At 38.2% G+C, this 13,696-nt stretch overlaps 2 non-coding genes across 2 annotated transcripts; both read right to left on the bottom strand.

Moving 5' to 3' along the window:
- Nucleotides 1–1,463: 1,463 nt before the first annotated feature.
- On the bottom strand, nucleotides 1,464–1,537 carry Trnai-aau. Its single transcript has one exon. It is a non-coding gene; the product is annotated as a tRNA-Ile (tRNA).
- Nucleotides 1,538–4,145: 2,608 nt separating this feature from the next.
- Nucleotides 4,146–4,219, bottom strand: Trnai-aau. The gene has a single exon. It is a non-coding gene; the product is annotated as a tRNA-Ile (tRNA).
- Between the last annotated feature and the right edge of the window lie 9,477 nt (nucleotides 4,220–13,696).

Below are 13,696 nucleotides of genomic sequence, written 5' to 3'. Positions count from 1 at the left end.
AGATTGAAGCAATTGATATTTGAGTTAAATTAACAACTAATCACCCATTTCGAAACTAATTGTTTCAGACAATTATAATCGCACACTTTCATCCAACCATAATCATTTTATGTCCTTAAAAATCCCGAGTATTGAATAAAATTTCGAAAGGTTAGATACTCGAAAAAAAAACCGTTTTCAGGTGCTAAGTGCAAAAGGAGAGAGGAATGGAGAGCTGCATCAAACCAATCTTAGGATTGTTAACTTATGATGACGACGTTAAATTGTCACCTGACTTTCTAGTAATTACTGGTTACATTTTTTAAAAAGCGTAAAACTGATCTCCCGCAAAATTAGGAAAACGGACATAGTGTCCTTTACCTCAGATAACCAGAGAAACAGATATACATAATCACAACCTAATGACGCGAACGTTCTCGTCGCGTGTAACGTTGTGCAATCCCTTCTCTTCTGTAGAGGGTAGTTGGAGGAAACAAGGGCGATCGATGGCAGGCCAAGAGGGTCGCGTTGAAGAGGGGTGGAAGGATGGAGGGGTAAAGGGTTGGGGGTAGGAGAGGAGGGGGTTGATATAAAGCGCGAACTTCACCTGATTTTCTGTCGCACGAGCCAGACGAGACGGTTGCCATTGCGACCGAATTAAAATAACCTAGTTCTGGGGAGGAAATAGACAGCGGAAGGGATCACACATGGACCGTGTTCAGCTCAATACTACACCGCAAATGGATTCGTAAAGCATTAGGCAGGGGGTGTTAGGACACCCGCTGTGAAAGAATGAAGAATAACTGTGCCCAAGTAAGTCCCACCAAGTACGGATTGACCTCATTCTTTATAAAATCGAATTCCTATTATAGGTACCGATCAGTTCGGCAAAATATCCGTTCCTGTTCAATCGTAAATTCATTTACAAATTTTATAGATAAAAGAGAAAAGGATCATCTACGACGAAAGATAAAAATATCTCAATTAAACGTTTCTTTGCATGAGTGGGGTAGCCAGGAATTTATTTCCGGGGAGGTCAAAAGCAGGGGGAAATATAAAAAACTGGGTATTGAGTAGAGGGTTTTAATTTGATTTAAACACATATCATGACCGAAAAATGTCCTCCAGGTCCACATGTCATGACCGAATATGTCCTCCAGCGGTTAAGGATGACATGGAATAAAAATTCAAAGATCGCAGTCAATTTTTTGCCAATATTTTTATACTAACCAGCTTCGGCAATAAGATATGAGTTTCTCTGACTAATGATAAGTACGAGACAAAAAAATTACGAAATAAGGCAGCCCATTTGATCATAACAGATATACAACTTTTTTCAAGCAATATAGCATAGAAAAAATTGCATTTCAAAAGCTTGCATTGCAGTAAGCATGTAGGAATCATCCGACCATTCCTGAACATTAAAATCTTAAGGAACAATAAGTGACCTCCCCGCACGATTGGATAGACACGGAAAAAATAAATGGCCCATGGGGGGATCGAACCCACGACCTTCGCGTTATTAGCACGACGCTCTAACCAACTGAGCTAATGGGCCTGTTGTGATGTTAATGATAAACCATAACAATATAAATGTAGGAGAAAGATAATCCCGGCCATCATGATTTCTATCACATAATCATTTCCACCCACGGTGATCCATACTCGACCGTGATACTGTGACGGTATATACGACAAGGATAGCCGTAGATATGTATACGCCGTAATTGGGTCGTGTGCATCCGCCGATGCTACCTTGTCTTCTTCTACTCTTCCGAATTCCTCCTCATTTCTTTTTGTTATATTGTAATCTGATTCATTTGATGGGTTTTGGGGAACCACTGTATAAAGCATAAGTTTTCTACCATGGATTAAGGTTGCTATTATTTATCAATTGTTATATATGACGCCATATTTAAAATGTTCTGCATACCGCTCTTCATTGTGAATACGTGACACATGTTTTCTGAGTAATCTTTTTGTTATATGCACAACCTGAAATGTAACGCTTTTCGTATAACTACTTCCTCAGAGCCAATTTCCAATGGTCTAACAATGGTGCGCTACTTTCAACGGTATGAATTCACGAATGGATTGAAAATATCACACATCGATTTTCGTTATGCAATTAATAGAATTAAAACGATTCACTTATCCAACACGAAAGCCTTTTGGGCAAAGGAAAGAGTGCTGGTCTAAATTATGGGGGGAATACAATAGACGATGATCTATTCGAATTGAAGTTACTATGAAATTTTACGTAGAAAAAAACGTGGAAGAGCCTACCTTTTTAAAAGACAACCCTCAAGAAACACTAATTCTTTCGGGGCATAAAAACTCTTTCGATCTTATTTATCTTACCGTTAATTAATCACAACGAAAGAATGGTATTATCCTCTGAATATATCTTGGAACTTCAAAAGAAATATATGACTCCACCGCATCGTCGAACAAAATATGTACGCCTATTTTTTTAAATATCATTTCATCTATTCAGAAAAACCGGGTCTCGTCAAGAGCGGGGATGTTTTCAAATTAATGAAAGAATGTGTGGCTTTCAATCCGCCGCTTCTAAATAAAGTGAGCCCTTTCGCTATGCTTCCAGCCTCTGGATCGAATCCACGTATTCTCCGAGAATACGACATCTGTCTTTTAAGTATTCAAGTAAAACGAAATTCAAGAGATAATGGGCCCTTTGTTCACCACCGAAGAATAGATAGGGGGAATTTATGATTCGAGCTTGAGCAGGACTGGGCATAGCGGAAAATTATGTATTGGGATACGATATTTTATTTAAATTTATTAATCAAGGTTGCGATATATAAAAACGGGTCAATGGCAATCCTCTTACTGGAGTCCATAAAATATTTAGTCCAGTTATAAGAACCGATGTTAGATTTTACTCAAAATAAAATAGCACGCTACATTGGAATAAATCGTTACATGTCATACTTAATGTATGATAAATCGTGATAACCCAATTGGGCGCAATATTTTGATTTTCGTGATGTGACGATGAATCATAATTTCATAGGACAACTATATAAAACGCCCATTTTCAACATTCAATATCAGATTAGCGATAAATTTAAAATCGATATATTTCCGGGTGTTCTAATACATCGGCCAGAACTATACCAGCCTGTCTTTAGTCGCCAAATTCCCTTAATACTTCCCTTCTCCTTAATTCATAATAATGCACTTACAGTATTGGTATGTACCAAAAGTCAGATAGATAAGTTCAGATTAGTCACGATATAGTAGATAAGATAGAAGTGGGGAAGATAAGGTGGTATTTTCCATTATTCGATAATAAAGTTTCAAGTATAAATCAATTTCACGTGATAGTTCGAAGACTGCCTTGAGTTGTCAACAAAGACCATGCATTCGTCGTTGTCATTTTATCTCTTAAGACTAAAGCGCCGACAGCATTAAAGTTCTCTTTCAAGTAATTGCACTGAACCATTAATTAAATTTATTAGAATTAAATTTCCACTTCCTCTAAAACAAAGTGATCAGCAATGGCCTCGAAACGTCGGGCAACGATGACATACGAACGTATTACAGAAAACTTTTATACGCAAGAAAATTTCATTTGTTCCCATGCTATGATTTCATGGAATGCAAAAAATTAAACTAAGAATTTATAGTTGAAGAGTAAGATAAAATCGCGAATTAAAATGAGATTGCTCACTTACCACTTTATGAAAAAGTCACTTTCGTAGTTTTAGAAAATTTAAATATTACCGATAATAATTACAACTCACCCACAGCTAATAATCGACCATCTGTAGCTTGTAAAGCGTACAGAAACTTTACTCATAATTCATTATTAAAATCGGGCGTTTGGACCAAGAAAGAAAACCAATAAACTGAATATAATCTCACATTTGCATACTTTTTTGCCTATATTTTCCATTTAATTAGCAAGCATCTGCAACAAACAAACGTCAGTATCAGAGGCTAAAAAAAAGGCTGAAACGGAAAATTACGAATAAGGTAACTCATATGACCACAGAAAAGGAACTTTTTTCAAAGCAACAGAACAGAGAGGATTTCTAAAGAATGCGATAGGGAGAATGGACTAACCCATCGGGAACACTAAAAACTGAACGCCTATAAATAAGAGTCCGCCTGTATGGTCGACTTGACATGGAAAAAATAATTGGCCCATGGGGGGATCGAACCCACGACCTTCGCGTTATTGGCACGACGCTCTAACCAACTGAGCTAATGGGCCACGCAGTTTGAAAAGCTGTCAACAACTATGAAATACGAGTACAGAGAAAGGAACAAGACCAGGCAGGAGACAATATCTGCAGGAAGATGCAAGAAGACAGGCACACACAATCAAATTACAAAAGTGAATTCTTTAGGTAATGTTATACAAAAATTCGGAGACAATTTGTTATAATTATCTTTAAAACGTAAGTATTAATAATGTAGTTAGACCAACTAACGTATGCCTCTTCGACTCGTAACGATAAGTACAAACCAACCAACCACCCGAGGTAACCAGCCTGGTATTTATAAAGGGAATATTTATATGGGTATTCTTGTAATATGAATAGTCAATCGTCTTTTGCTTTGATAGCTCTATCCACCGCGTCTATGGTAATAAAAATAGACAAGGCATGTAATTGATCCGCAAGGAGCTCCGGAGAAAATAATTAATAAGTTCAATTTCCCATCTTGCGGGCATCCACCGCGTGTTTTGGAGATTTTTGTTGGGGAGTTTTGTTTTACGGCAGTTACATCCGTGATACCAGTGGCGTCTGCCGGTCGAAGGCTACTTTTGATTATTGGAGTATGTTTACCAGATAAAATTTTTAAGCACATTACAGTTTTGACCCTCCCAACCTACCTGAGAATCCCCCGAGGAGAGACTGTTGCGTCACTACCACACTCTGTAGAATTGCAGATTCTTCCCGAAACGCTTTGTATGAAGAATATGGCTCTGTGGGCCGAAACGCGTCGTACGCATTAAATATTTGTGGAAAAGTGCAACTACCTTTTCTTAGAACATGTCGAACTTCCACTGTAACGCGCCTGAAACGGTTGAAATTACTTCGTACAAGAATCGATAAAGAGGGTGGAAATTCATATACGATTGGGCGATCGTTATTCTGTTGTATTGTACTGAGAACAAGGGATAAAACCTGAATGTGCGCAGCTCAGATCAAGGCTAGGTCCATAGATAGGTTGTACACATGCTACGTTTGACAGTGGACAAATGAAAATGGGTTAACAGCATACAGAGGACGGGGTGGCCTACATTACGGCTGCAATTCAACTTGAGGTAATACATACCCACTTTACTGGATACTTTAAAAGAGAAAAATACTAAGGCAAGATGGAAACATGGCTGAAGGGACAGCATCGTTGACCGTACTTATACATTCTCAGGTTTACGCGGAGTAATTGATGATTCTCCATCTTTCGGCTGACCAGTACGTGGGAGTTTTTAATTGACAAAATTTCGACCGGAAGACGCCAAAAGACAGTATGCTGATTGCTTAAACTACTATTACTAATACTAGAGAATATAGATACTAATGTCAGAAGAGAAATACAGCACAGAAGTTCACAGGTACCAAGATTTGATCATGGGCACAGACGTGTCCCTTTAATGATGTAGCTCTTCATACTTCGGCGAACAAGTTACACTTTTCCTCAACATGACGGCTAAATGGAAGTTGCACTCTTTTCCACAACAATCTAATGCGTACGACTCGTTTCGGATCACAGAGACAAAATCTTTATACTTGGTGTTTCAGGAGAAATCTGCAGTTCTTCAGGAGGTGGTATCGTCGTAACGTCCTTTCCTACGAGGTACCTCTAGGGAGGGTGGGAAGGGTCATAGGGGTGATGTGCCTCTTACACGATATTATGCGGTGTTCATTCAAATTTAAGATGCAAATTTAAATTTTATATGGAAAATATAATCCATAAATAAAAATTAACCTTCGATCGTAAGACACCTCTGGGATCACGGGCGAAACCGTTGTAAAACGAAAATCGGATACAGGATGTTTCAGGAGGAATCTCAAATGCTTCATGAGGTTATTAATAGTAGCGGGCGTAACTTGGTGGAAATCCATAATCGCAAGAATAGAAGGATCAACAACTTTGCTATTTCCACATAGTAAGGTACATGGGCGGATCCAGGATTTCTTTCTGGGAGGGGCACAAGCACGGCCGTATCCAGGATTTTGGTCAGGGGGGGGCACAAGGATACCTTGTTATACAAAACGAACGAAATGATAACGGGACCGTATTAGAAATCTAGCATATTTTTAAGGGTCTGGGGGGGCACGTGCCCCCGTGCCCCCCCCCCCCCCCTGGATCCGCCTATTGTAAGGTACCTTGATAATGTTACGCTGTAACGAAACCATGGTCGGTGTCAATAAATTAGTATGTGGAAATAGCAAAGTTGTTGATCCTTCTATTCCTGCTTTATGAGGTGATAGGGAAACAATTTTTAAGCATTTTTTGTCCTATAAACATGGGGTCGCTACTTCATCGCACTGAATTGGGATCTAATGAATTAACCATAATGCGCGCAGCACAAAGAATACTTAGATAAAATACACAAGTTCAAGGCTAGGTGAATAGGTTGTACACGTGCTAGGTTGGGCACTATGGGGAAAGGAAAATAGGTTAACGGCTTACAGAGTCGCACGGGGTCGCCTGCATTACGACTGCACTTCAACTTGAGGTAGTACATACATACATTACTGGGTCGTAACGCTAGGGAGAGAGAGAGTCGTAAAAAAACCATGAAATTGAAGCAAATCCTTCGTTGCTTTAATGTCCTCCGCAGACACCAACTCTCCACTGAACCGCGAAATTACCCCATTGAAGATAAAAACACTTGCTGAGAAGTGGCTCTTGCCCCTGGAAGTAAACGGGTTAATTGAATCGGTCATTCTATCGGAGAGATTATTCCACGTCGTTGGCACAGTTGAGACCTAAATTATGACCCGTGTTGATCGCGCCCACTATGACCTCATTAAATTAAAACGCAGAGTAGAAGTTACAACAGGCCTATTCGAAAAATGATTTTGAAAATCAAATCCCAGTGGCTAAAATTAATAGAAAGGCTCGATTAAGGGGTATAGATTTAACTTCATTGATGTTTTGCATACATTCTCTTAAGAAATACAGCCGTTAGGGCTTCGCATTTTTCTTTACATACATTTTTCTTTAGAGAGGATACAGATTTAATTTCATTAATATTTACTATTCATCAATTATTTTATATTTTTTTAAAATCGTCTTTTCGGCTCAACATTTTTTAAAAAGTACTGTTTAGACTTATGTTGCAGGGAAAAATTATTTATATATTTCTTGATACACCATTAGATTGAAACGTCAAGGTAGACACTAAACTGGTTGGTAAGAAAATGATAAACAAAATACTAAGGGAATTATGACTTTTTGTATCCGAAAAATCCTCTTTCATCCATCCTTTGAAATAAAGAGATGGTCAAATAAAAACGTTTTAAGTACGAAAGTTGTTACTAATGAGCTTACACTTTTCCTTATTATTTCTTTAAAATTATATTATATTTTCGTTAAATAATTTAATAAGTTATAACTAACCGAGTGGGCATTACGGCAGTTATCCTATCAAAAATAGAAAATCGATATAGGTAAGATTAACTCGGCCCAGGGCTATGACAAATACAAATGACATTCCTTCAAAATCAACCAAAAATCTCCAGCAATCAGAGGTTTCAAAAGTAATTTTATAAAAAAATCTACAGCTGCTCATCTCGTACCTTACTTGTCCAGCCATACGTTTAACCCGCTTAGTGCCATGAGCCGATATATCGGCTTTTCTCCACGGGCGAATATTAGTGATGAGCGGAACTGTGATTCTCGGATCACTTCGTTACCTGTGACTGCTACTCATCAGTAACGGTGATTCTTAACTGTGATTGCGATCACCGAGGTGAATCACTCTTAAGGGTCATCGGTGATTTGTGGCGCTGCTATTCCTGCTACTTTGTCCAATTCCAAGGAATGAGCTCTCCTCAATAGGATCAAATAAACTTATAGAAAATTTTAAAATTAGGCAAAATATCTTTTGAGGGAATAGTTCTAATTCCGAGTTTATACTACAATAATTAATTAAATTAGATGAGGTAAAATAATTGATAAGGGTCAATCATTTTTTATACATATTTATAATGAAACCATCATAATTCAAAGCTTTAGCTGTACATTTCGCACAGAATGTCTTATTTATCATGAAAGATGAATAAGACATCCTTATTTTACTATTGGTAGCATCATGGTAGCTTCCGAAGCTAACTTCACCGTATTCACAGTCGCAGTGATTTCGAGTATTTGGTGATTTAGTCACCGGCAGTGATCGGCTACTTCTCTTCAATCACAGGTGGCGATATATCGCATATCACTTGGTAGCAGCCAGATCTATATTCACCGAATCCAGTGATGGAATCACCGATCACAGTGATTTCGAATATCGAATCACCGACAGTGACTGCTACTTTTCAGTAACGGTGATTCAATCACAGTTAGCGATATATCGCTCATCACTAGCGAATAGTGCTTTGAGCCGATATATCGACACGAGCGTAGACTGAAGTTAAAATCGTAATAAATTAATTCATTTTGTTTCATTCTTCATCCAATGTATTAGAAAATCATAACCAACAACTAGTTCCTTCTTAGTAAAATAAAATAAAACTTTACAGCCATCTAAAATACTACTCCATACAAAATTCTAAATTTACGTCGGCACTTTTTCTAGTACAACTAAATTTCGGTGGCACTGAGAGGGTTAAAAAAATATCACGACTACGATGTCCCCGAGGCAATCGGAAGTTTTCATGCAAAGGAACTCATTCTCGCTACGAAACCGTACCCAGCACCACTTCGCATCAAACAGCCAGGGACCGCGAGCGACAAGACTCGAATGTAGGTCAACAATCGGAAGTGGGCCAACCCACATGCGCCTGGTTAAAGATTTTCCCATTCCAGGAAAGGAGCTGCACGCGCGAGAGGATTATTATTTTTTCATCTCCATGGTTTCCAAGGGGACAAAGCGAGGGCTCCACAACAGACCCTTCTATTATTTTTTTTTTTTCAACGTCTTTTTCCGAGCTCATAAAGATAAGTTCAGGACGATTTACCGAGACAATCCAGAAAGAGGCCACTTGGCAGATAGAACCCTCAAGCCAAATTTCCGAGAAAAATAACGGTTTTTAATTAAAGATTATTGTAACTGAAACTCACAGCAAAGGGAATTGTCTGGTTAAACTAATAAAAAAGCCATAGTGAATGGAAAAAAAGGAATTGACACATTTATTACAAATATACGTATTCACTCAATTGAGGTAGGTTTACAAGGAGCTTTTAAGAAGTATTCTGGCGGTCTCCCTCCCTTCATGGACTTCCCTCTTCAATTCACAATGAGGTAAATTCCCTTTCATTGTATCTAAAAATTCCTATTCTCTTCCTTCATCTCCCTCGTTTGCAGAATATTCTTCCCTCTAACGTTTTCAACATCCTTTCCCCGCTAAGTACTCGCTCCATCCTTGCTTTCTGTATCCTCGGTATCTCATCTAGAAGCAGCCCCTCCTCACCCACCATGTCCAGCTCTTCATCGTTCCCTCTCCATTCGGTCCACTTTACTTTCTCCATTCTTCGCCACACCCGCATCTCGAACGCTTCCAGTCTTCTCTCGTCCTCCTTCCTAAGTGTCCATGTTTCCGCAGCGTAAAGCGCTACATTCCAGACTTGACTCTTCGCGAGCCTTTTCTTTCAATTCATACTTAACGATCTTATCATAAGCTCCTTCCTGTTCATAAACGACATCTTTAAATACCTCTTTATAGTTACTTCATTCTCACCTCTTCCACTGAATAGGGTGGTTTCCTATTATTTTTTTATTGCCTAAATCGAAAGATTATTACACCTGGAGTACGTATTTCACGCATTTAGATTTTTAAATGACGATATCTATTTATCGCGATTAAATGAAAAGTGAAAATTTTCAAGAGCGCGAAAACGCGACGGCTAAGTATGAATGCTGGGACAGCTCCGTGTGACGTCGTTCTGGTTCCCACTGCCGCAAGTGAGGTGACCTTGGGGCGAGGCTTTGAGCGCTGATACGACGCAGGCTGCTAGCGGGTAGCTGAGTACCCTGCTGGCTGGTAGCGCTTGTCTTAAATAAGGATTATTAATACCTTATCAAATGAAGAAAACTTTCCGACCTTAGCCAGTTTTAATAAGTGATAATTAAGACATGTTTCCCTGAGCTCTACGCCTCATGCATGCATTGGTAACCTCAGACAATGTATAACTCCTATCTTCTCGTATAGAAAATAGATCCCTGTGACGTCACGTGGAGTGGCATCGCATGGGCGCCAATCTGGCCCTTTTCACATGAGGATAAAAATGGACCATTGCCATTCGTCTAAACCGCTATTTCTAAAACGAAATAATTTGTATATTTTGAATACACTAATGGTGGGTAACGAATCGCAATCAATGCGCTTTTCGTTTTCTTTGATGAAGGAACCTACCCTATTCCCGTTATCCCTTTCCCATAGAAAACTATATGAACGACTATCCATCTAAAAAGCCTATTCTTTTCCTCCCTCTCCCTCATTTTCCCATCATTCTACTCTCTAACATTGTTTTCATTATCCCCTCCCAGCTAAGAACTCCCTCCTCTCATACTTTCTGTCTTCTCCTTTTCTCATCAAGAAGCTGCCTCCTCACCAACCATATCCAGCACTTCGTTGTTCCTACTCCTTTCCGTACACTTTACTTTCTCGATCATTCTCCACACTCACATCTCGATCGCCTTCAGTCTTCTCTCGTCCTCCTTCCTGTCCATGTCTCAATAGGGTGGTTTCCTATTTTTTTTAAATGCCTAAATCAAAAGATTATCACTTTTGGAGATCATATTTCACGCTCTTAGATTTTTAAATGACGATATATATTTTTCGCGATTAAATGAAAAGTGAAAAATTTCAAGCGCGCGAAAACGCGACGGCTAAGTATGAATGCTGGAAAAACTCCGTGTGACGTCATTCTGGTTCCGGCTACCGCCGCGTGAGGCCACCTTGGTGCGAGGCTATGAGCGCCGATACGATGCAGGCTGATAGCAGGTAGACGAGTACCCTGCTATCAGGTAGCGCTTCGCTTAAATAAGGATTATTAATACCCTATTAAACGAAGGAAACTTTCCGATCATAGGCAATTTTAGTAGGTGATTATTAAGGAATGTTTTCCTGAGCTGTACGCCACATGCATGCATTGGTAATCTCAGACGATGTATAACTCCTGACTACTGCCTTTTTCAAAAGATGTTAAATTTGACCGTTAACATTCGTCTAAACTGGGATTTCTAAAACCAAATAATTAGTACCTTATCAATACGCTAATGGTGGGTAACAAATCGCATTCAATGCCTTTCGTTTTCTTTGATGAAAGAAACTACCCTATTGTCCACGTTTCCTCACTGAAAGTCGCTAGACTCCAGATCAGACTCTTAACTAACCTTATTATAAGTAACTGTTGTTTGTAAATGTTAAAACACAAATAACTTTTAATTCGGTACCTAATACTTGTATCGACGCCACCGCGTCATCACAAGGCACAAGATTGCAATTCGATTCCAGCGGTAAAAATACTCAAAATAATGGTGAAGGGAATGTTTTTTGTACTATGGACGGCAATAAAAAAAAGTTTGTTCAAAAATTGCTGCCCATAGTTAAAACAAGCTTTCCTTATCCCTTCTCCTCCCCGGACTCACCGTGTTCCATTCGCTGCATGGGATCACGTTTTTGAAATGAAATATCTTCCGTAAACATAAGGTTTGATAATAGCTTAGTAACGTAATATCAGTAAATATGTGCAAAGCTAAGGTAGGTCAAAAATTTTTCGTGTACTCTGTTCTTATGTATATATATTTTTTTAAATTATATTATTGTAAAAAAACTCTATTGTAACATTTATTTATGTAAAAATATTGTATATCATTGTATTTTATATTGTTCTCATGTTTCCTTTCATAGCCCTGATGATAGTTTAAAATAAATTGAAACGTTGTCTAAAACTTTTTTGCATCACATACATTGATCTATACTCCGAGAACTATTTTTTACCACGTAAACATAAGGGTGATTTTGTGGGTTAAAGTTAGATTAAGTCGTAAAAAAATAGATCACCCCCTAATATTTTATATTTAATTGTATAGGAATAATAATATAAACGACTGATTATCGCTGTATTGCAACGGTTATGCCCTTGCGCATCATTAATTAAACTGATTATTTCAATTTTCCTTTACCCGTTTATCGTGGGACCGGGAACTCCTGACCCTCTTCAACTCTCCTCAGTGAAGTATATAGTAGAGAAGTGTAAGCACTACTTATAGCTGATGTTTACAGGAAAAAAAAATTATTTGTACACGATTGTAAACAAAATTTTCCCTTAGATACGCCACGAATGAAGCTTGATAATATATGGCTGAGTTGCAGCACGTGCAGAAAAAATGCAGCGCGTGCAGCAAATAGCGTTCTCTTAAGACTGATTAGACTATTTAATTGCCAAGAAACATGGCTTACAGCAGAAACTGATATCAATCTTTATGCTTTGCCGCCCAGAACACCTTAATATTAATATTAGGGATATGTTGTCAACTGAAATATTTTCATGTGAAGTCGAAGTTATTTTCAGAGACCCACCATAATAGGTGGATCACATGGTAATAAAAAAAGAAGGAAAACAATGAGAGTGAGCACGTTGAGATAGAATTTTTCTCATTCACAATGAAAGACATCCTTTCAAGAATATTTCTCAACCAAAAGGCACTTTGGTGCTTTAAAAAAATATTCAATTCAGCCACTGTCAAATGGATATGCATGAAATTTGTTCAAGTCTTGGCGACTTGTTAAAATATATCCCTGTTTTAATTTTTTGTGCCCATATTTTCATGGCAGATTGTATTATGCATGCTAACAACAGCCAAATTTATGAACGCATTTATTAGCAGGCGCCGAAAAAAATCGAAGATGTGGTGTCGTATAGCATACTGCATAAATAAAAACTCCGCCCGCCCATAACTTCAAGAAACGTCGTAAACCCTAATCGTAAAACCCTGAAGAAGGCTTTCTCGCCTAGAGGGTTCTTCAGTAGCTAAATTCAACCTTGAATTTAATAGGCACTTTTGCACTATTCCCTAGTGAAAAAAAATCTGAAGATCCAAGCGCGATGGAGTGGATTATTTCCATATTGAAAAAACACATGCATAAAATTAACTCCGACCTAGGTTTCCATGTTACTGCACCATCTTCAAGGTACAATATGGTAGCAATATATATAAATTCAACATAAGGTCATACTCTCCCTGAATCCTGTATTTGCACCTGACGATGTAGCTTAGCGACGAAACTGATTGTTACAAAAATCATACGTGATATTTACAATTTTTTTTATTTGACAAGAAGCATTTCCACCAAGTAACGCCAAAAACCATGGATTTTAAAGAAAGGATAGTTATTGTCTGCTTTTATGGGAATTCATCAATGCACATTACATTATGTTTTATTCTAAAAAATAGAAATGCAATATCCACGTACTAGTTACGAAGTAATATAACCCGACACGTACTAGTTACGAAGTAATATAACCCAATATGGTTAGAATCAGGAATATATGGTACCATTTTCTA

Source organism: Ischnura elegans, chromosome 9 (assembly GCF_921293095.1).
Source record: "Ischnura elegans chromosome 9, ioIscEleg1.1, whole genome shotgun sequence".
Taxonomy (NCBI): Eukaryota; Metazoa; Arthropoda; class Insecta; order Odonata; family Coenagrionidae; genus Ischnura; species Ischnura elegans.
Note: the sequence above shows the minus strand (reverse complement) of the source record. Positions and strands in the feature narration are given on the sequence as shown.